The sequence below is a fragment of the Cucumis melo genome, chromosome 2 (genome assembly GCF_025177605.1).
Source record: "Cucumis melo cultivar AY chromosome 2, USDA_Cmelo_AY_1.0, whole genome shotgun sequence".
In the NCBI taxonomy this organism is placed as follows: Eukaryota; Viridiplantae; Streptophyta; class Magnoliopsida; order Cucurbitales; family Cucurbitaceae; genus Cucumis; species Cucumis melo.
This window is the reverse complement of record NC_066858.1, coordinates 18,093,960-18,118,358: the sequence shown is the minus strand read 5'-3', so window position 1 is coordinate 18,118,358 and position 24,399 is coordinate 18,093,960. Positions and strand designations below refer to the sequence as shown.

Below are 24,399 nucleotides of genomic sequence, written 5' to 3'. Positions count from 1 at the left end.
GGCATTCTTGCTATCTTGAAGTGATTTTGACTACCTGTTTTTTCCATGAACCTCGTTGTAATGGAATGCGTGCATTATAAAACCAGAGGCTCCAAAAATAATCGTTCGAAATCCATTTGAGTTTCGTCTAGGGTTTTGTGCGGTGGTTTTGTCTAGGATTTTGTAAGTGGTCGCATGCAGCCATTGTTGTTGCTGTTAGGCTTGTCTTTTCGTCATGTTTTTTTTTTTTTTTTTTTTTTTTTACACCACTCGTCTTGAAGGGAAGCCCAGTTGTCGATCTACAGATTCTTAGTGGTCTGGTGTTTGTCCATTTAGCGCGTGAAGCACATGCGCTGTTGCCACCTTCTGCTGTTTGTACCACCCGTCGGCGTCTCCTTCCGGCCGTCTTTGTCGTCTGTGGGTGTGATCGGAATCTTCTCCTCAAACTTTTGGTTGCGTCGTTTGAGCTATATCTTTCCTGTTTTGTTGTTGATTAAAGTAAAGCCTCTCTGAAAAATTAGGGTTTTCTGCTATACATATTTTCCTTAAAATCATTTTTGTTTATTTTGGGGTTTACTATGGCCTAAATAGTTGTCTCTTTGAACTTAATATTGTCAAATTCTTCATAAATATGAGCTCCGATTTTAGACGAATCTGAGTCCCATGGATCAAACTAACTCTCTTTATTATTAATAATATATTTTAAAAATAATATTTTAAAAATGAAATAAGGAAAATGGTAGGATCATCCCATGTAATTAATTTTTGCATCTATGTAATTAATGTTTTCTTCTATTGGATATTGTATGTAAATATGATATTCAATTAATTCTGTTATCACAATATTATAATCAAAATTACCTCTTAATTATTTTTTTAAAAAATTCTTTCCCCTCTGATCTCTCTCATTTCGATCTCTCTCTTCGTCCCTATTTTCTCATTCCATTTATTTTCTTCAAATTTTTTCGATGAGCAAGAATTAGTTATATACAAAATTTGTTAGAGTATATGAAAAATATATAGTATATTAGATAATTCTTGTTTATAGTATATAGAAAATAGAGAGTATATTATGTAGTTTCCGGTCAACAAATTTGGGTATACGAAAAATATATAGTATATTATGTAGGTATATGAAAAATATAAAACGTGGGAACAGAAATGTGAAAAAATTGGTTGAAGGAGATCTCTGAAATTAAATAACCAGCAAAGTTGATCGGTGAAAATGTGGATTGTGTTGCGGATGAAATTAAATAACCAACAAAGTTGATCGGTGAAAATGTGGATGATGCTGGAAAGATGTAAGGTGATTTCTCTAATTGTGTTGTGAATGAAATTGAATAAAATCAATTTGTAGAAATTATATAAAATAAATATTACCATATGAGATTCGACTTTATATCATATTAAAGTTATTTCTCCAATAAATGGTATCATAATATTAAATATAAATATAAATCCGAATCATTTATTACATTAATTATGGAAGTTATAAAATAGATAATGAATGAGGTATAATATAATTATGATATTATATTATATATGTTTTCGAAAATCAATTTTATTTATAATTGATGTGAAGGTTAGAATGGTTCTAGAAAACACATTTAATTAAAAAATAAATGAAATTTTGAGACATTTGTGTAAAATCATCTTTAGAGTAGTTGATTTCTCTAAATATTTCGATCAGAAATTAGTAAACATGTCTGAGATGATTTTCATGATGTTAAAAGATACCGAACACAAGTCGAATGAATCTAATTAGTATTCATGGAGATAAAATGTTTGCCATTTCATTTGTATTTAATAGATGAACATATAATTGAAGGGCCATCTAGTGATGCTAATAAAACGGTTTGGCTGGATGATTCAAGAGTGCTTATACAAACCAAGAATTCTGTTGTTCTTGAAATCGTTGGATTAGCAAATCACTACGAATTAGTCAAAGAACTACTAGGCTATTTGGATTTTCATTCTTTTGGAAAAGAGAACATCAATAAAGTATATAACGTTTATAAGACTATGTATCAACCAGGTCATGGGGAGAAATCCCGTACAAATCATTTACGGAGGTGAAAGTACATGTGCGAAATTCAATGCATTGATGCCAATTAGCACTGACCCGAAAGTGCAAATGGCTAAGCGTGAAAAATCGTTTTATGTTAGTTTTTTACAATCTTGCACCTAAAATGAGATGATCAAAGATCATGTTTTGTTAGGCTCAAGTATCTCTGGGTTGGAAGAAGTGTGCTCGAATAATTTGTACAAAGAAGCTACAAGCAGTTATGTCATTTTGATTCTAGCAATGCTTTGGTTGTGCACACAAATGACTATATAGGTAGTAAGGGTGGATCTAATAGTTGTAAAAGTTAAGACCAAATTCAGGAGATATTGTTTGTTATTATTGTCATAAATCTGGCCATACAAGATATGAATGCATGAAATTGTCGAATAAGACTTCGAGGGTGTCATCTGCACATGTTGCTTCTACTTCTGGTAATCTTCAAAAGCTCATTATTATTTCTGTAGAGGAGTTTGCTAAATTTCAACAACAGAAGTTTTTGATGACAACCTCCGTAAAGACAAGTAACATTTCTAGATGTCTTCTTTTTTCAACATTGAAATAAGTTATTGAATCACTCCAACTTACTTTCTAACCTTTGCCCATCTACTTTTTCACCTAATGTCATTATAGCCGATGGAACCACTACACTTGTATTAGGGACAGGAGCTGTCATCTTACCAAATCAATGTCTTTATCCTTAGTTTTATATTTACCACAATTCTCCTTTAATTTGATTTCTTTCAGCGAACTCACTCATTATCTTCATCGATGTATTTTGATTTTTTCTGGGTTATTGTTTATTTCATGATCATATGACAAAACAAACTATTGATAAAAGCACAATATCCATCATTCATCACAAAAAAATTATTTACATCTTTGAGCCATAATATTCACATTCATCACATGTTCTAACGTATCGTCTCCCTTTAAATAACATTGTTGTTTGGGTCATCCATCTATTTATGTGTTGAAGAATCTTTGTTCTGGATTTCAACATTTGTCTTCTTTAGATTCTAAGTCATGCCAGTTGGTAAAATTTTGTCATTTGAGCTTGTATCACACCCCTTCCAGGATTTGTCTTCACAAACTCAAGAAGAGATACAACTTAAGCAAAAAAAATGCCAACATCATAAGTTGAAGTGGCATCTAACGTCCATATGAAATTTAGCTTCTTGATGCTTTTCTATGCGCCCAAACTGTACTATTCTCTAAGTAAGAACAAGCGACATTATGGTTAGATCCATGGCCAAAATAAGTTTTAAAAAAAAGGATTGAGAGAAGTATGAAACAGTCGAGAAAACAACCTACAACTTGAATGGACTACCAACAAGAAGCTAGATGGTTGTGGAATGAAGCACGAACAACGGTGAACAAATGGTGCTTAAACAGAATGAATCAAAGTTGAACTTGTGAGGTGAAAAGATGGTCTATGAGTGGTGTGGAAAGATGTTATATCAATCACATTAGTAATTGATCTTAATTTATCTTCAACTGATTATATATATAGGAAGATTAAATCATATGACAAAAAAATTTAGAAAAAAGTGGTCTATAGCACTTTTTTTTTTTTTTTTTTTGCATATTACAAATATGACAAGTAATTAGATTAGACGGTTATCAAAGAGCTATCAGAGGACTATCCGCTTCTAAATTTGCTATTTTTGCTATTTAAAAAATATAGTGACATGGGTCTTATGATCATAAAATTTTGGGACGTTTGCAAAAATAGCAAAAAGAATTATAATAATAGAGCCCATGTCACTACATTTTATAAATTGCAAAACATTTTATAAATTGCAAAAGTAGCAAATTTAAAAACGAATAGCCTTCTGATAACTTTTTGATAGCGCTATGATAGTCATATGATATATCTAATTACTTGTCATATTTGTTATATTTGCAAAATGCAAAAAAAGAGTGCTATTGGTTGCATTTTACTATATTAATTAAAAGACTTATTTCAACCTAAATATGCATTTTTTATTTTCAGTGTTATGGAATGCGAGGACATAATCTCGACTAGTTTATTTAAATGGTTAAGAAATTAGGAGATCTTTAAAAAAAGCTGAATAAAGCTACCATTCTACTATTATCAACTTTCACGAGTTATAATTTAAAAGAATCATTTTTAGTCATAACAAAATATTGAAATTATTTACAAAATATAGCAAAATTCATCAAATCTTAACCCATTTAAAATTTTTACTATATTTTATAAATATATTCATTTCTATGCTATTATAACTATTCCCCTAAATAAGAGATTTTGTTAATCAATTAACAATTTGATTTATCAAACAATAGAGGTAGTTAAAAGAGAAGATTTAGGAAATTGTCAAAAATAAAACATTTAAAAGATATTACGCTCCATAAAAAAAATTAGGTAATAAATTTGGTTGATTTTGTTGGGTATAAATAATTTGTCAATTTTTTCTATTTTTGAAGAACCCTTATACCTTTTCTAAATTTTTTTTAAGAAAACCGGTTGGTGCAAAAAAAGTACTAGATTAAAAAATATTTGGTCGATATTCAAGTATTTTTAAAATAATACGTTATTATTAAATTGAAAAGAGATATTTAGTAGAGTATTCGACCATTATTATATATATATAAAGATGCAGTGAGCACTCAATCGACAAGTTAGAAAACCAAATCTACCAAAATCGACTATGTTTTACTAAATAGTTTTTGAACTACATTGTTTTAATAAATATTTTTTAAGTGTGCAATATTCATTCAATTTTCCCTTTTTAATGTACTAATTTGTATGGTTAAATAAATAAATATATAAAAAAAATTAAAATCTTATATTGATCCCTAAATTTTTTACTTTATTCTATTTTGGTCTCTAAATTTTTAAAAATGTATGTTTTGGACCCCAAACTTTTGAAAAAAAAGCTCATTTTGGTAAGTACTTGTGGTTAGAATTTCGTTAAAAAATGATGATGTGACGTATATATTTGGATTATTAGGCTCTATAATAATATCAATATTAACATCTATGACAAGGTAAAATAAACTAGAACACAAATCGCAAACAAATACTCCACAATGTACCACAAAACAAAAAAAGAAAGAGAAAAAATTGGGAGGAAGAGAAGAAAACATTTTAATGTATCACAAAATATTCCAAACTCCAAACACTAAAAAATTTGGATGTAAATAAATTGCATCTAGCATATGAGTTGAGATAATGAAATAAAATGATAATGTGCTAAAATGGTTACAATCATTATCTTGAAGTCAAGATGATTTTTTGAATTTTTTTATAAAACATCAAATTACCATCTAACATTTAATTAAAAATTAAAAGAACTCTTGTAAATATAGCAAAATTAGTTTGATAAATTAGGTCCATAGCACACCACTTTTAGATTTGCAAAAATGACAAAATTCAAGCCCGACTCACATTTGAAAAATACAAGATTACAAACATATCCTCTAAAATTAAACATTTTCACATTTCATTTGATATGTTGTTGATACACTTTGATGTATTTTTGATACATTTGTTATGCTTTGTTGATACACTTGATGAATTAAATAACACTTTATACACATTATTGGTTTGATATACTTGATATGTCGTTTGATATACTTGATATTTCGTTTTATATACTTGATATATTTACCCATTCACGAATGACAATTGCTCACATACAAATACATTGTATTTGTTGAGATAAAAAAAACAAACAAAATATCACATAGCACGAATACAGTATATTTGTAAACACATTCACTTCTAGAAAATCTTAACTAAATCAAAAAAATATTTTATTGTTGCAGAAGATTGAACTAATATCCCCTAATTTTATGTCTTTAGTTTCAACACCTCCTAATTATTAGGATACAAAATCAAGTAATTAACTAATTTTTATATTTCATATTATTTATAAAAAAATATATTTAATAATACGCGTATTACAAATTTTTAATAACGATTTCAATCTACATCATCACCTAAAATCGTCAATTTGAATTCAAATTTTACCTCGTTTCCCTAAAATAACTACAAAGATAAATTCAACTATTTTGCTTTTTTTATTTTTCAAATTATTTATAAAAAAATATACATAAATAATACACCATACATATTTATATTTTACCATTATTTTCACCCTATTTTAACCATTAGTTTTAATGCAAAATTTTAACACTATTTTAAAATCCAAATTTTACACATTAATTTTAGATTGTTAATTTGAATTTCTAAAATTATGTCAAAGATAATGGAGAATCCCTTAATTTTAGATTTCCTAACGTCACTTTGATTCAAACTTGCAACACACTACTAAATGTCAATGATGACCTTGATTGTTGTATACCCGAACTACCCATTTTTCTATTTCTTTCACAAGTGCATCTCCAAAACCAATGCATACCAATTACCATAAGTAGGAGGACCCTCCAACGAACTCATATATATATTGTTATTTAACTCCAAAGATAAATTTAATTATTTAGTATTTTTTATTCTTCAAATTATTCATCAAAAAAATAGACATAAATAATACATAATACATATTTTATATTTTAACATTATTTTTCACCTTAAACCGTTAGTTTTAATTCAAAATTTTAACACTGTTTTAAAATTCAAATTATGTTTATTAATTTTAGATTGTTAGTTTGAATCTCTAAAATTATGCTAAAGATAATGTTTGATATCTCACCCTAATTTTACACGTTAGGCCACGGTTTTCTCTAGTTTTAATTCAAAAATTTCAAATTATTTTTAAATCCAAATTTTATACCTTAGTTTTAGATGGTTAGTTTGAATCCCTAAAATTATGTCAAAGATAGTATTTGTTATATATCCCACCTTAAAATTACACTTTGGTTTTAATTTAGTTTGAATCTCTAAGATTATTCCAAATATAATGTTTAAATCCCTATAATTATTTTGTATAATTTATGAAACAATAATTTAAGATACATCTGTCATATGCTATGATAAAGCTGAAAATCAAATCTTTGCAATTTAAGAATATTTTAGCATATATATGTTCAGTTAATTATTCCCACACATTTTAAATAATGTAGCCAATTTAAAAATATATTGGACTGTTGAGTAATAAATTTTGGCCAATTAAATTCTACCACGTCATCACAGTAAACATTGTGATAATCATAATTCGATTGAGTTTGGATAATTAAGCTTTCTCGTACCCGATCTAATTAAGCCCTAAATATAAATTAGGCTAAGAAATAATGGATTAAGCCCATCAAACAAGTGGGCCCGGGGACGAACCCAACAAGCAAATGGGCCCAAGCCTAGAGTGCCAGGTGGGCTCAAGCCCAAGCCCAACAAGCAAATGGGTCAAGCCTAAGTCCAACAGATAGATGGGCCCAAGCCCAAGCTCAACAAGAAAACGGGCCCAAGCCCACCTAAAGCCCATAAAATTTCTCTATAAATAGAGACATCTACCATTCATTTAGGGAACCTTTGGTTGAAAAGAAGAATCGAAGTTCTTCAGAATTGAAGACAAAAACTTCTGAAGACTCTCAAGATCATCAACCTCGAAATCATCCTTCTGAAAGATAGAAGACTTGGAAGATTAAACTTTCCTTGAATTCCAGAAAATCGAACATATATCAATCAATATACAAAGTTCAATTCCACGAATTAAATTTCTCTTGAAATCTCGTGTGAACATTGACAATAATTTAAGATACATCCGTCTTATGCTATGATAAAGCTGAAAATCAAATCTTTGCAATTTAATAATATTTTAGCATAATACTCTTCATAATACACAAATACAGAACATGTCAAATCCTCACCAAAAAGCACTCCAATTTAAATTGATAACAAAAGGAGTATAAATATATATATACGCCAAGAAGAGCAATCTGAACTATCATCAATTTTTTCTTTGCCTTTTCCCATTCATTTAAAAGAATCATTCTTGTATATTGTCGAAATTTTATATAGCTTGTTTTCGAACAATTTGCCCATTGTACTTTGACTTTCAGGACATTATAAAAGAGCTTGGTCTAAATCAGGACAAGTTAATTCAAATGACGCTACTACTTGGAAGTGATTATACAGAAGCGGTTAGGTAATTTAAACATGAATGAGCTTACCATATTGATAGGAATTTATCATTTGCAAGGATTCAAACCTCTGTTGTCATTATAGATTTTTCAATTCTATGATATACTGGGATTGTCATTGTTAATGCCGTTGAGGTTATGAATGCATTTCTGCAAGAAGATGGGCTCCATAAATTCAAAGAATGGATTGAATCACCAGATCCAAGATGGGCTCCATAAATTCAAAGAATGGATTGAATCACCAGATCGAAGCATCTTAGGGCTGTTTGGTGCAAAAACGGGGTTAAATGCACGTAAAAGAGGGTCAAAAGCAAGTGATAATGACACGGCTTACTCAAATAGCAGTGGTTCTACATCTGAAGAGAACATATCTAAAGATCTGAAGGAAAACATGGCTGTTAAACAAAGTTTCATGGATAAGCACGTGAGACGTTTTTTTTCTGTACTGTCTGATTTACAATATTTTCTTTACCAGGTGAAGGAAGTCTATTTAATTATCATCTCTAAATTTTTCTCTCACCTAGTTGTCATTGTTTGATTCCATATTTAGAGAAATGCACTGTAATTACCATATATAAATTTCAAAAGATCCATAGAATTGAATACACTATAATTATATTCAATGTTTACAGAAGTCAAAATAAACAATGTAATTCAGAACATGAAATACACTCAACATACAAACTGCATAAAACTCCCGAATCAATACCCAAATACATCGTAATTAAATGCATCATATACATGAGAATTCAAAACATACAGTATAATTCACAAATGAGCTACATTCACAATACCATACTCCACACATTCAGACATGAGTTACATTCACAATACACAAATACAGTATAATTAAATGCACCATATACATAAGAATTCAAAACATATAGTGTAATTCATAAATGAGTTACATAAACAATACACAAGAACATAACACGAGTTATATTAAAAAACATAACATGAGTTACATTCACAATACTATACTCTACATTCAAAACATGAGTTAATTTAGAACATGAGTTACATTCACAATACACAAATACAGTATAATTGAATGAATCACATACAACAGAAATCACAAATACTATCTAATTATCATACTTCACATAGACGGCAGTACCATACAACACATACCTCAGTTTTTTTTTGGTTTCATTGGTGTTTTTCCCTTCCTCCTTCGATCTTCTCTTGCTTTTTGTTCATTTTTAATAGCATTCACCTATATTATAAAACGAAAATTTATAGCCAATATAGAAAATAATCAATACTTTATCAAATTAACCATGTGCTTACTTTCTTTCCCTTTTCCGCAGTCTTTTTTCTCTTCTTATTATCCGTTGATCTTTCATCTTGTTCACTCGTCCATGAACTCAAATCTTCATCTACCGCTGTCTCACCCTCCCCTTCTTCATTATTGTCTTCTTCTACTTGTTTATCTTATTCTCGTTTTTCATCTTCTTCTCCTTGTTCCTCTTCTTCGCCTTCGCTTTTGCTTTCGCTTTCAGTATTTTGTTGTTTGTCAAAGTCATAATCAATTTATATAATACATAATTGAAATAGAACAAAGGAAAAAACAAACACCTTTTCTTCAAACTCTTTTTGTATTTATATAATCTAAAATGATAATTAAATAAACAAATAAAATATAAAATATCCGTTCAACTGTATCTATAAATATAACATTTGAGTTAAAAAAATAGTACTAAGGCATCACAACAATGGAAGAACTATAATGCAAAGAACAAATCTGAAGAAGAAAATACATTGAAGAATTCGAAGAACTCACATATATTAAGAACTCAATCAAGATTTCGTAGCAAACGAAGGTATGCGAACGAACTGAAAAACTTGGTGATTTTTGAAGCAAACAAACAGAAATTAAAGTGTGACGAATGGATTTTGAAAATTTGAAGATTTGAAGGGACTTTGAAAATTTGAACTATAATGCAAAGAACGGAAGAACAGACAAAATCAAAGTGAAGATTTGAAGAAACTTTGACTAATAGAAGAAACGGAGAGAAAAAGCGAATAGAGAAAAAATCAAAGAAGAAGCGAACACTGAAGATTGAAGTGAAGAAGCGAACGGAGATTGATCGGACGCAGGAGATGCGTATTTTTAAAGTGAAAGAGATGTGTATTTTCGAAATAAATTTGAAGTGAAGAAGTGAACGTTGAAGATTGAAGTGAAGAAACAGATTTTTTTCAAACGGATCATGAAGTGAATACTCACTGAATACGAAGGAGAAGTGAAACGAACACTCACCGATGATTTGAACGGAGGGAAGTGAACGAAGAAGTGAAGATTTAAAGCGAACGGAGATGTGTATTTTTGGAAGGAGATTTGAAAGATAAATGCCAAACGTGAAGAAGAAGATGTTAGGGTTTTCAAATGCAAAATAAGGGAAGACCATTGTTTCCAAATTTCAAATAATGGACAATTTGAAATGGTGGCCTGTACAAATTGAACCAGATGTGATCACTTGCAGAGATTCGAATGTGATTTGATGAAGTTTTTTTTCCTGTTTTGTGGGGAAAGTAGAATATTCTATTATGGGTGCAAAATAATATTTAATTATAGAGTTTTTGGGGATTAGTAAACAGTTGCATTTAGGAATCACATTTATCACATATGTAAAGACATATAAGGCATTATTTCTGTTTTTCTATTTTGTCAATTTAAAAATATATTTGTAATTTATCAAAAGTATATCTTCTATTTTACATTATTCTTGTTAGTCCTGTATTTTTTAAAATTCAAAAACTAAAATATAACACGACAGAAAGTCGAGAGAACCTAAAAAAAAATCAAACTAAAATTTGTACGATTATTCAATCTTTTATTCTTTTTCATCCTTTCCGGTTAAATCTCAACTCTCCGTTTGAATTTCATCCAACGGCCAATGAGCATTTCAGTTTTACTCAAACTGATCGGATGGTGTATATTGTTAAAATGCATCCTCGCGTAGAGTAGTATAACTCTCACACATCAAGAAAAACCCTAATCGGAAAAACCCTAGCCGCGAAGGCCCCTTCCCCCATCTTTATAAAGCGACCTTCATCCTCTCAACTTCATACTCGAAGGCGTCTTTCAGGTCAGTCAGTCTAGCGTTTCCGAAATCTAGGGTTATTTCTCAGTCTGATTCTTTCAATTTTCTTTCATATTCTTCAAAATCTTCTGAATTGAAGGGGACGGTGACGATTGTATCTAAAGGTCTCGTTCGTCGTAACTGGCTGTGTGAAATGGCCTTGACGACCATCCTGATATATCACCACCCATATTCTGAGTCCCTTTTTTCTTATCAATCATCTTTTCATTCTATAGCGTTTTTATAAACGGTTTTGGTTTTGTATGCTAAGATTTTGGTTTGCTTTTCGAAGTTCTTTTTAATTCAGATGGCCGATGATTAAATATTTTTATTGACAAGCATATGTCTGAATTTATGCATGTTGACATCTCTAATCTTCTCTATGAGGCCATTTTCCTTATCCTTGTTCTTTATTAGTTGATCTGTGATGTGATGAGGGTAAAACGTTTTGTTGGTTCTGATATTTTAAAACTGATCTGTTGATGGGATTTGAGTTTGCCCCTGTCTGTGATGAGGAATTTGGTATTCGTACTGTATGATCATTTGTGATTACAATTACCTCTACTGCCTTCCTTCTGAGGCTTTGGGTGTCTAATTTCTGTTTTTTTTTTGATCTTGTGTTCTTGGATTTGATGCAACGATTTTACGATGTGGGTCATATGATGATCGTAAGCATAGTTCAACTGAATGTACTGTGATTATACATCGTTTTTAGTCTTTCGCTCCTATCTGATGACCCTTTTTTCCTTCTCACCAACGAAGTTTTTTAGTCTTTTAGGCGAAGCTCAGTTGATCCAATTTCTACAATTTCGATTTCGTGTGTACAGTTGGTTCTTATTTTGTCTGCTTTTTTTTTTCTGATTATTTTCGGCGAAACATTTTTTATAAACACTATGTTTACTAACTTATTATGCTGTTTCTTAGGTAACTCGTTAATTGAGTTATATTTGAAATTGGATTCTGTTAATGTTGATGAACTATCAGTGGAGACTTTCACCCAGAGTCTACACGAATAGTCATGGTATGTTATGTTTGATTTTGCTAGGAAAATAGAGTAAGGATACTAAGACTCCCCTAGTACATTAGGAAAATGGGACTCCCCTAGTACATTAGGAAAATGGGAAAGGGTGGTTTGGAATGATTTGTGACAAATGGTATATTGGCAAATGGTAGTGAATTGAAAAACATGGTAGCTCTAGCTGATAAAGTAGACTTGTCTTCAGGGAATTCAGTTTACCATCTGAATGTATTCTGAAATGGTTTAAATAGGCCAGCTCAAGAATCCTGATGTGATTCAACAATACAGATGCTCTTGTGCATTTGCGGATCGGGTGGTTGTGAAGAATTAAGCTTAGACGAAGATGGAGCAAGCGTAGGTTAAGTGGATTTTGAGCTGGACGAATTGAAACTTTGTTAATCGAGTATAGCATTGCGAAAAACTAACTCTGTTAGACTGGAAGGTAACATTATGGGCTTGGTGAGGAGCAACAATTGATGGTTTTTGTAAGGTATACTACTAAAGGTAGTATACATTACTCCTATAATGATATAATAGTAGAGGAAAAAACATATCTAAAACTTGTTGAAGGGACTCTACATCAAGTCAAATTTTACGACTTATTTGCAGTGGGATGAAACTATGTAGATCGAAAGATGAAATGTTCATGATCAGTGGTGGAAGATTCTTTTCGGTATTCTCAGCTTTAAGCTTGAATTGTTGAATTTTTTTTGTAAAATCATCCATTATAGTAGAAGTGTTAATAAACCTTGCGAACAAATTGTTATAACAATATGGATATTGTGTTAAATCCTAATCGAATTTTAGATTTATTTACAATAGAACATTGAACTAAATCTTTCCCGTGCGAATCCATGTCCATAATATGTTTCATTAGTTATATCCTAATCCTTTACATCTCTACAAATGTTTATATATTTAGTTAATAAAATTAGATATGTTTAATTAGTTATATCCTAATCCTTTACATCTCTACAAAATGTTTACATATTTATTTAATAAAATTATATTCTAATTGAACCTGTATTCTTAATAAATGTTTATATATAACATATTTTAAAATTTATATTTAACTTAATAAAGTTTCCTAAATATTTTTTTATTTTAATTTGTATTAAACTAATTATATATTTGGTCAAGATTGTTTGGTTAAGGAAGGAAATATCATTAATATTTGCTAAATTAATTGGTATTTTTTGGCATGAATTTAATAGTACAATTCTTAGCTATTGAGAAACTTAAGATTTGTCTTAATTGGGAAATGTCCTCAAGTAACTTCAAATGCTAACCAAAATGTTCGGGAAGCATATGGTCGATGGGTTAACCCATGAGTTGTTGGTTAGTGTTAATAGTCCTTCAATAAATGATGGTCCTATCATGAGGCATATCAAGTGAGCTTTGTTTTACAATTTTTTTTGAAGCGTTTTGTACCATTTTAGACGAATACGTCGGGCAAGGAAGTGGAAGCAAATGTTGCTGCCACAAAGAAAGAATTAGTGGAAGGATCGTCCTCTAAGACTAGAGTGAACTCTTAAAAGTAATAAGGGAAAGAAAGTTACTAAAGGTAAATGTTAAAATGTTAGTACTGCAACTAGAATAGGCTTTCTTGAAAGTTGAGAAGGAAGCACAAGGTAAATGTGAGGAAGCAAAAGGTAAATGTGATTTACTAGTTGTTAAAACTTGCTTAGGAGAATATGATACTTCAACCTCAATACTAAATCCAAGAGTCATTAAACATATTTATTTTTTATTTTAGGAAACTAGTTCTTGAAACAAAAAAGGTTGTCTTGGTTAAAAAAGTGCGAGATCAGAGGTTGTTTAGATAGATAGTTAAGACTAATTGGAGCAAAATTTGTATTTAATGTTGAAATATTTAATGGAATAAAATAATGCTAAACTTAACCATGAGAGAATTACTCGTATGAATACGATAAACATATGAATACGGCATACACTTAAACATTCTCCCACTTGTCCTAGTGCACAAACTCCATGGACTTAAATTCTTTAGGTGACCTTCAAACAATTTAACCATGAAGGACTTTGTAAACCAAATAGCCGTGATTTGCTCAACTAGTGTCAAGCTTACTACAATGTCACTATGATGCACAATTTCCTAGATAAGATAGTACAATTTTGCTTCACGCTTCTTCGCACTACTGCTCGTCTATTTAGAGTGAATATTGATTTTGATGTAGACTTTCTAGCATCTTTGGAAATCAGAATCATTGTATCCCATAAGGATCATATTCTTAGCTCTATACAGAAGCACAGTCTTTTTATTTATTAAACTATTTTAGATTATACATAACTGCAATCCATCCCTTTTTGGAATTCCGCATTTTATATCTAAATAATATTTTGTCTATATAAGATGCTTGAGTCATTGCTAGTGATTTGTTCTTGCGGTTCGAAACAATTTGGATCCCTAAACACATTGCACATATCCAAATTTTTTATTTGAAATTGAGTCGAACCCTCGGTACAAAAAAATCGTACAACAAATTAGCAATTCTACACTTTAGTCCACTCAACCATCTCTCCCCAAATTGAAAAAGGATAATTGTATGATACATGTATAAAAAAAGAAAATAAAGGCTTGAAAATCAAGCTAGCTCCGACACGGAGGAAACCGCAGGAAAAGACTTTCTCCTTAATGGTACACACGAGTCGAGCTGCAGCTTAATCTAAGACTACATTAGTGGGGAAATCCTGTCCAGTACTAATATACTATGTGATTTGATGATTATAAAACGAACCATGTCGAACAAGGCTTAGTTTCTTCTTTCTGACACACTGCTCTACTTAGGCGTACTAAATGCAAAGAGTTGTGACTGAGTTCCATGTTCTATCAAATAGTCTTGAAATCTCAAGTTCACGTACTCTCCACCTCAATTTGATCGAAATATCTTTATAGTTTTACCGAATCTCAACGTCAACCTTATATTCTCTAAACTTTTCAAGAGAATCATATCTGCAATGCAATAGGTAAACATGACCGAACCTTGAATAATCATAAAAAAAAATTGATGAAATATTCATATCGTTCTTAAACTTTGACAATCATTGGTCCATAGAGGTATGAATGTATGACCTCTGATAGTATTTTGATTCTGAGACCTTTTCTGATAAAAGATTTTCTGATAAAAGATTTTTTGACAATCATTGGTCCATAGAGGTTCGAATGTATGACCTCTCATAGTATTTTGGTTCTAAGACCTTTTCTGGTAAAAGATTTTTTTTTGGTCATTATACTTTTTAAGGTAAGGCTTACATAAAGGTAAAGAGTTATCTTCTAACTAATTGAAAAGTCTACTCTTAACCAAACTCCCAATGTGATCGAATCTTAAGTACCATATAGATATTAGAAGAAACATTTTCATAGTCCAAGTGGAAGTTTGTTGGACTTTATGTTTAGGGGAGTTTGTTGTGGTTTAAGTTACATTCTATCCAATATAGTAGTTATTGAGGACTTATTAATGAAAATATAATACTATAATCTTCAATCCAATAAACTAAGGTCTCGAGGCTATCTAGTACAGGTACCGAAGTACACCTCACGTTTGACTTACTATTTTGATTGCCTATTGTGTCATATGTAAATCGCATCATATGGTAGTGGCCGCTGTCAGCTCACAGAGCATGTAGAGTTAAACGAGCAAAGTGAAGTGTAGTTTTTGAGATTTGTATATTTTCAGTATAAAGAAACTCTTGTACTGTAAAAAATATACTATTTTATTAGAAATCAATGAAGTCATGTTATTTCAAATTGAGTTCTCACCTCGTGTTAAGTTGTTTGGGTTAATCCGCTTACTAGGTGTTTGCGTGCTATCTCGCAGGGAGATTCGCAATCGTGCTCCTCATGGTCGCATGCAGTGATCATGGGACGGGGAGTGACATGTTGCCTGAATTCAATTGTTAATTCATCTTATTCTCGGTAGAGATTGCCTAGAGATTACCCCAAGTTTTAGGAGAAATTATTGATTTTGTTTTGTTATGTGAGTTTTATGTTTTTGCAGATGCTTTTTGTCAACAAAATCAATACTAAAGACTTCTTCCTATCTAATTTGACTTGTTGTTCACATGTGGTAAAAATCGTCTCAAACATAAAACAATAGTTATCATTGGTGTTCGTTATGCGTCAAGAGTTCTCTAATAAAAAACCTTCTTTCAGTTCTGTGAAAAACATAACTGAAAAAGAAGAAGAAAAGGGAAACCTGAGAGACAGAGAGACCATCGTTGAGGAACTCGCCACTGTCATCGTGCTCGCTGCCGTTCACCGTCCTACCATTTGTCGTCATCTGCCGCTGCTGCTCATCATTCTAGTAAATGTTTTAGTTTTTTATTGTTTTGTTTTAGTTAAAGAATTAGGTTTAGATTTATTGAATTAGTTTTAGGATTTACATTTCGAATTAGTTTTAGGATTTAGATTTTGAATTAGTTTTAAATTTTAATATTGAATTTGAATTTAAGGGGGGTAATGATTTAAAAATTTGAGGGGGAATTTAGATTTTGAAGTGTTTTTAGGATTTAATATTGAATTTGAATTTGAATTTGAATTTGAATTTGAGAATTTGAGAATTTGAGGTAAGTTTATAAATTATTTTACATATATGTTAAACCTACATATGTAGAAACCTAATCTGTATGTTATTTTCTTTTGTAGCAATGGTTCGTGCTTGATTTCACAGATCAAGCATTTACTCAATTTGTTTAGCATCAAATGTTGAGCACGTGGAAAGGGTTTAGGGGAGACAACCATAGGCATATCAAGAAGTTTAGCGACCTTGAAGAAGCACGTGCCAACCCACCGTAAAGATTGGTGAATCGTGTAGAAGATTGGCAATTTCTCTACGATCATTACTTGAGTCGAAAATTTTAGGTGATTTACATCTTCTACTTTTCCTTCAAGATACTTCATTTTTGTTGTTTTGATGTAACATATTGATTGTTTGTATGTAGGAACAATTAAGGACCAACAAGGTTGCTAGTAGTGAGTCCAAATCGTTCCTAGAACAACAAGATGAGCTCACAAAACAATGAGGTCACCCAGTGGACCTAGTGGAGTTGTTTGGAGAAACACACGCCATTAGAAGTGGCCAATTCGTTTTATAGGCGCCCGCAGATGCGCATGTAAACCTATTCTTGTATTTTCTACTTTTAATTGTCAGTGCATAACTTAAAACTTTTGGTGCAGAATTGAATGCTGGAACTCCAGTTCCAAACCACTTCAAAATGTTCTCAACCGCTCTCTAGAGACGAGATATGCGAGACCATTTTGGGTAGACAATCGGGCTACTCAAAAGGTTTTGGTTGAGGCCCCAAGCCCAAGTCCCAAAAGGCTGGTAGTAGCTCTTTGTCTTCATATGAGCAAGAGATGCACTCGAGAGAGGTTAGGGAACTAAGAGCTAGTTTTGAAAACGCTCAACGATGAATTGAGGAACAACGAAGAACGTCAGAGTTGCATACCCAACAAATGAAAGAAATGAAGAGAAGATGATCGAGGAAATGAGTCGGGCACAGAGAAGAGAGTGAGTACTTAGGTTATGTATTTTTTAACTTTTAATTTGTTTAATTTGTCATTGGTGATATATATCCAAACTTACTTTTCTGTCATTGTAGATTTGGGCTTGTGGGAATATGGCGCCCACGAAGATTAGAAGATTCTACATTTTTTTTTAAATTTTCTATGTAATTTCTTTTTCTGAATTTCTAATTGTTGAATATTTGGGTTTAGTTTTTAATATAAATACAATTTGGTATGTTAATAGTTTTTTTATTAATTTTCCTTTAGTTGTCTTTCAAGATTTGATTGAATTTAAATCGAATCACACCGAATGAAAAAATTAATATTATAATTAAAAAACATTAAAAACCTACTTCCGACACATAAAAGGCATCGGGAATGAGGCCCTTCCTCGACGTCGTTAGAAAGGCGTTAGGAAAACTTTTGTTGACGTTGCGTCGGAAGTAACCTATTGCCGACGTTAGAATGGAACATTGGGAGACACTTATTATCGACGCATGAAGGAGACGTCAGAAGTGCCTTATTGCTGATGTACACCGTCTGTTGACGTGTAAGGCGTCAGGAGTACGACATTCTCGACGCCGTCCTGTTTTCACGTCAGGAATACCTAAGCCAACGTGCTATTGCTGACGCTCTTCCCAACAATAGTATGTATGTCGAGAGATCCTTTTTTGACTCCTTTTGTTATTTACACCAACGCGTGCCTAAATCGGGAGAGCCCTCAATTCTTGTAGTGCCATTAAATCTTATTGAGAGAGGTCAAGGATAAATAGGACAACCTAATTAGTTTTAAATTACTCGGACAGAAGATCTCCTTTGGGTGAGAAGATTTTTATATTATCACAGGGTTGAGGTATAAGCCAAAATGTGCCGTTCAGTTAGAATAGTAGAAAGCCCTTATATTAAGACGGTTATACTCGATCAATAAGACGAATATAAAAGGGTCTGAGTTGGACAAAGAGTACCTGACCCTGAATCTTGAGAGCGACGAGGATGTGGTGAAGATGTTATTTTATTTCATCAAGCTGGCGATAACAGGGAAGGAAAAGAGGCATCACATGGACTAGACCATGTTAGGCCTTATAGACGATTTATAAGACTTCGTCAACTATGACTAGGGTCAGTTGATATAGGTTAAGGCCTTAGGTAGCTTGAAAGGGCATTGAATGGAAAAGTTGGCTTGCATAATAAGAAGTCCCTTGAGTCCTATAGCCTATATGACTTTCCCTTCGCCTTTCAGGTTAGTAATTCTATACTTATTTATGTTTTTCTTTTCAGTAGTCAATACTTTTGTGCTTATTGTTCTTTTCTTAACATCGTTGTTGCATTTTTAAGTTTGGGCGTATGAGATAGTGTTCTCTATAAGTGGGTGGGTAGACAATAAAGTTACATATGATGCGATACCACACATCATGTGATGGAGTTGTAGTTGCTTACTTGGGTTGAAGCTGATCGAGTCAAAGGTTTTTGAGTCACAAATGGTACGTTCTAGTTTCTTTTGTTCTTTCTCTTTTGATTAGGGTTTAGGGTTTAATAACTAATACTTGTTGGTTGATATTCAAAATTCATACCTATATACAGGTGATTGAGCCGATGAATGAGGAGTGTGTATTTCTTGTTCAAGGTTCTGATATTCTACAAAAGGTTACGAGGACAACCTCATTGCTCCTCTTCAAGGATGCTCCTCCTACCCATCCTCATGCCTTGCATTAACTTCCACTCCCTACCCATCTTTGTAAGGATAACCTCATTGCCTCTGCTCGTGACACTTGTGGCCCTTCAACATACACAGAGCTCAAGTTTGAAGTCAGTGAGAACTGCATGGACTTAAGACTGGACGCATTGAGTTCAAGGCGGACTCCAGATTGGATTGCATGGAGTCATCCTTTACAGCCAAGTTATCAGCCATGAAGAAGTTGCTCATGGTCTTAGTCAAGGTATGTTGTGTTTGCATTCCTTTTGTTTTCGTTTAAATTAAGCAGTACATGAATGTTTAATTGTTCGGTTCATGACCGTCTAGGTCGTTTGACATACTTTTCATTTCTTTTCAGAGTATCTTAGAATCCTTACTTTACATCCGGAGACACCAATGATAGAAATGATTGTGAGGAAGAAGGTGATAAGGATGGTCAGATACACGAGGACCACAGTGTTGATGTGGATGGAACACATCAAGCTGACAAAGATTCGGTTAACGAGAGATAGACCCATTGGTAGATCTGATTGAAGGTGTCATGGTCCAATCAATAGTCGACATGGTGAATAATTCGGTTGAATATGTTGTGCCAATGCTTCCAATCCTAACATTAAATGAACAACAATTCAAAGAACCTCCTTTCGACATACAAACCTCACCAAAGAAATCATAATCAAAACAGAACGAGGTATGTATGACATGTAGAATTTAAGGTTTACAGATTAGAATCACTTAAGGTCAATTACTAAATCTTAATGGATTGTAGGACAAGGACGTATTTCCACCCCAACATAAGAGGAAGAAGTTGATAAAAATCCCACCCAGAGAGGGAAAGAAAAAAAATTGATCGAAGAACCCTCCTTTATAATTTCGATTCCAAAACACTACACGAAATAACATATACGATAGCTAACGAAAAAAGCTATAATAGACTTTTTATAGCGTTTTTCGAAAGTTCCAACAGCCTATGTTATTAAAAGTCTGGGGCTTTTTATAGCGTTTATCCGAAGCTATAATGAGTGCTATCGTAGAGTTTGAAGATATACGTTGCTATAAAAACATTTGATAGTGTTTTTCGTCAGAGCTATAATAAGTTTATATAGTTTAAATAATGTGTTATCTTTGAGATATAATAGCCTTTTTTTGACGCTATACTATAGTATTTATAACTATAAATGTCAGCTATAATATAATATTTGTAGCTATAATATTTAGCTATAATATAGTATTTCCAGCTATAATAAGGATATTTAATCGTCTTCAATTATTATAATAATTATAATAACTTTTTGATACCATTTCGTTTCTGGCTATACAAATCTTTCTATAATTTTTGGTATAATAACTTATGGCTATGAAAGAGGTAATGTTTTTGTCAAAAATAATTTTTGAATGAATTAGCTTTCATTCATAATATATTAAAATTACAAAATAAAGTAGTCATTCTAAATGTACCAACCACACAAATTAACAATCAAAATACACAAATTAGTAAAAAAAGAATCTTAGTTAGTAAAGGAAAAAAAAGAAATACATGTTTCTTTAAATAAGATAACATAAGTTCTTTCATTTCTATCATTTCATCTTTCATTGCTTTTATTTCTACCATTTCTTCCTTCATCTTCAAATATTCTTTTTCAAGAACCGTATATTTGTGATCTTGTTGAAACAAAAGAGATAGTTTTGAATGAATCACACCAAACCCAAATCCTCTTAATGACCACGATCAAGGCCAAGAACTTTAATCAAAGCATCATCAACCACATTTGTTATTGAAACTGTCGTCTCAGCCTCAGTTTGTTCAATGCGATCCTTGAAGTTTAATAATAATCAAATATAAGTGTATACGTTTTGAAGTAGCGATTTACATACCTTGAAGTTTGCACTAGTCTTCTCACTCACAAAGTCTATCCAATCATCCACAGATTGCAAATTATCAGACATCAGTTTCAAAATTGCATCCTTTGTTGGGGCATCTCGAATTTGTTTTACTAAACAAAGTTTTTCAGCCCTCCATAATCTAATCATCTTATGGAAGAAAAACTTTTTTTGCCAATCTTTTACATTGTACCCTGACTGAAGTATAAAATAGTTAGAAATAAAAAGTAATGAACTTATTAGAGATGAAGGTTCTTGAAATCCATTCACGTTAGAAGTCGTTGCTTGCCTACGAATTGCTAATCTTGTTCGAGCAGCTAATGGTCAGTCCAATATAGGTTTACCTTCAACTATCTTCTCACTAGTCTTGGGTGATAAACATTTGGGGTGGACACTTAATTTTCATCGTACTTATGTTTTCATTACTAACCAAAGTATCATCATATTTCTCATTGTACATTTCCAAGTCGTGTAACCCTTTTGGTAGTGCTTTTATAATATGACATACCAATTTGAAGTGTCATTTTCTCTAACGTAAAACACTTGCTTAGCTTGGGAGGCGAGCATAAAAGACTCTCGTACAAACTTGATTTGACCTTGATGTAAGTTATCAAGAGTGAATCCTTCCTAAACTTTTACACCATTGCGAACATTTGCCCAATCCTATTTGAAGGTTGGAAGCTGGTAGATATAATAGTCTAACAAGATGATTTCTTGTAACACTCCGTAATAAGCAACTACATCCATAACTTGAGATTTATCTTTGGCACTAGATCGACATAATGTTGTAGCATCTACAGCAACACCACTGTTCTGAGTTGATTTTTCAACACTCTTTGTGTGAAATCTTTTCCCATTTATGATGTATTCAGTGTAAGACATTACATTCTTTCTTGGTCCATTTGCAAGCCATTTTAACAAGTCAAAGTTACATTCAACGGATGAATCTAATTGAATATGATAAGAATAAACATATTTGCCTGTTAGTTAAAGTATCTTACAGTTTCATATATCCAATGTTTGATAGGGTGTTTACAAATTAGTTAGTATCACCTTAGACTTCAACCACAATGGAAATTGTTCTATATGAATCTTCCAAAGTAGATTGGAATCTTTTTCTAGTCTCTTATTTAAGATCACGAGTTCATTCATATGCATCTTGTCTAAATAAACTATCATTAAATAATAAACTTAAATTACAATATTAAATAATATTTTTTAGGGTTATATCTCACTCTATAAATGTTTCACCTTTGATGTGTTGAATAAGACATATCGATGTGCATTTTCAAGTACATCTTCGGATAGTTTAATTGAAGTTCTAAAAGATATAGGACGACCCTCTAAGATAACATCGTTTTGGTATTCTTCATTACGTTGTTGACTATTCACTACTTCAACTGATTGTTTAAAATACTTGTTTGAAAAGTCAACACATTCATTAGCTAAGTAACATGCTGCAATGCACCCTTCTGGTCGTGCTTTGTTTTGTACATAAACTTTCAATACCTTCATGTATCTAAAATAAATGTCATTAGTACACGAAAAATCAGAATTATCAATAGACCAAAGACGTGTACTTTTCAAACGGGTACATTCAACGGAATTGAACCAGTCCACATATGTAGGATTCGCGACCCAAATGAATTACCAAATGTGTCATTATGTCAAAAAATGACGGAGGAAAGTACCTTTTAAGAAGACATAAAATGGCCACCACTTCGTTTTCAAGATCCAATATAACCTCTCTATCAATTATACGTTGGCAAAGTCTATTGAAATATAATCATAGCCTGTATATTGCATGTCTTGAACCTTTTGAGAGCAAGCCTCTAAGCACCACTGATAAAAATTGTTGCATCAACACATGATAATCATGAGACTTCAACCCCATTACTTTGCATTCATCTAATGATACACACTTTGAAATGTTTCAACTGTATCCTTTAGAAAACTTCAGTTTGTACAACCTTGAACAAAATAATTTCTTCTTGAACTTCAACAATATGTGGAGCCAGAGGTAGATAAGTTCTTCCTCCACAGTCTTGAGGATACAGGTCAGGACGAATTTTCGAAAGTTGTAAGTCTTTTCTTGCATTAACCCCATCTTTTAACTTTCCATTTATATCTAATAATGTACCTATAATACTCTCACATACATTCTTCTCCACGTGCATGACATCCAAGTTGTGTCGTTTTGGTAATTTCTAAACAATCAAAGTTTCAAATCGTTTATGACGTAGTTCGAACCATAATAATTTGAAATATAATAAGATATATCATAAACTTTAAGTTGGTTTACCTTCAAATATGGTAGATCGAAGAAAATCAGTCGCTTCTTTCACCTTTGAATTGACGATTCTTTATGACTTTTGTTCTTTTTCTTTTCACGTTTTCCCTAACAATTATCAAAATTTTTAAGTTGGGCATAAATTACACTACTTGAAACTATTTTAGTAGGTAACTTTTCTTCTATTCTACCGTTAAACCATGATTTGTTTCTTCGATATGGATGAGCCCTTGACAAGAATTGTCTATGACCCATATATGCAAATTTTTTACTATGTTTCAACCAATAAGAGTGAGTAGTACTATCTCCATATGTTGGGCATGCATATTTACCTTTTGTAGTGCATTCGACAAGATTTTCATATGCTGGAAAATCATTTATAGTCCACATAAGAATTGATCTCAAATTAAAATGTGTGTTACCTATAATATCATAAACTTGTATTCCTTTCCATAGTTGTTGTAAATATTCCACAAGGGGTTATAGATATACATCAATATTATTTCCGGGTTGTTTGGGATCACGAATCAACAATGTCAACATTATGTTTACATTTTTCATGCATAACCAAGGAGGAAGATTGTAAGTAACAAGCATGACTGACCAACAACTATATCGACTACTTAAATTGGAGAATGGGTTAAACCTGTATGTAGCAAGGCCCAACCTAAGACTACGTGAATCCATTGAAAACTCAAGTCATTTTTTATCAATTGTTTCCCATGCAACAAAGTCAATGGGATGTCTGCTCTTTCGATCAGTACTTTTATGGCTCCAATGCGAACGTAAACTTTCACTAA

The 24,399-nt window shown here is 31.9% G+C and overlaps 2 long non-coding RNA genes and 3 other non-coding genes across 5 annotated transcripts; all 5 read left to right on the top strand.

Moving 5' to 3' along the window:
• The first annotated feature begins 11,084 nt into the window (after positions 1-11,084).
• LOC103500986 (uncharacterized) lies at positions 11,085-12,980 on the top strand. Its single transcript, XR_007819165.1, has 2 exons — positions 11,085-11,196; positions 12,115-12,980. It is a non-coding gene; the product is annotated as an uncharacterized LOC103500986 (long non-coding RNA).
• Positions 11,292-11,392, top strand: LOC127148339 (small nucleolar RNA Z43). Its single transcript, XR_007819214.1, has one exon. It is a non-coding gene; the product is annotated as a small nucleolar RNA Z43 (small nucleolar RNA).
• LOC127148341 (small nucleolar RNA U83) lies at positions 11,693-11,773 on the top strand. The gene has a single exon (XR_007819216.1). It is a non-coding gene; the product is annotated as a small nucleolar RNA U83 (small nucleolar RNA).
• Positions 11,841-11,931, top strand: LOC127148338 (small nucleolar RNA snR60/Z15/Z230/Z193/J17). The gene has a single exon (XR_007819213.1). It is a non-coding gene; the product is annotated as a small nucleolar RNA snR60/Z15/Z230/Z193/J17 (small nucleolar RNA).
• A 1,702-nt stretch (positions 12,981-14,682) lies between the features above and the next one.
• On the top strand, positions 14,683-17,976 carry LOC103500985 (uncharacterized). The gene is made up of 4 exons (XR_007819164.1): positions 14,683-16,533; positions 16,875-17,341; positions 17,406-17,739; positions 17,831-17,976. It is a non-coding gene; the product is annotated as an uncharacterized LOC103500985 (long non-coding RNA).
• Positions 17,977-24,399: the final 6,423 nt, after the last annotated feature.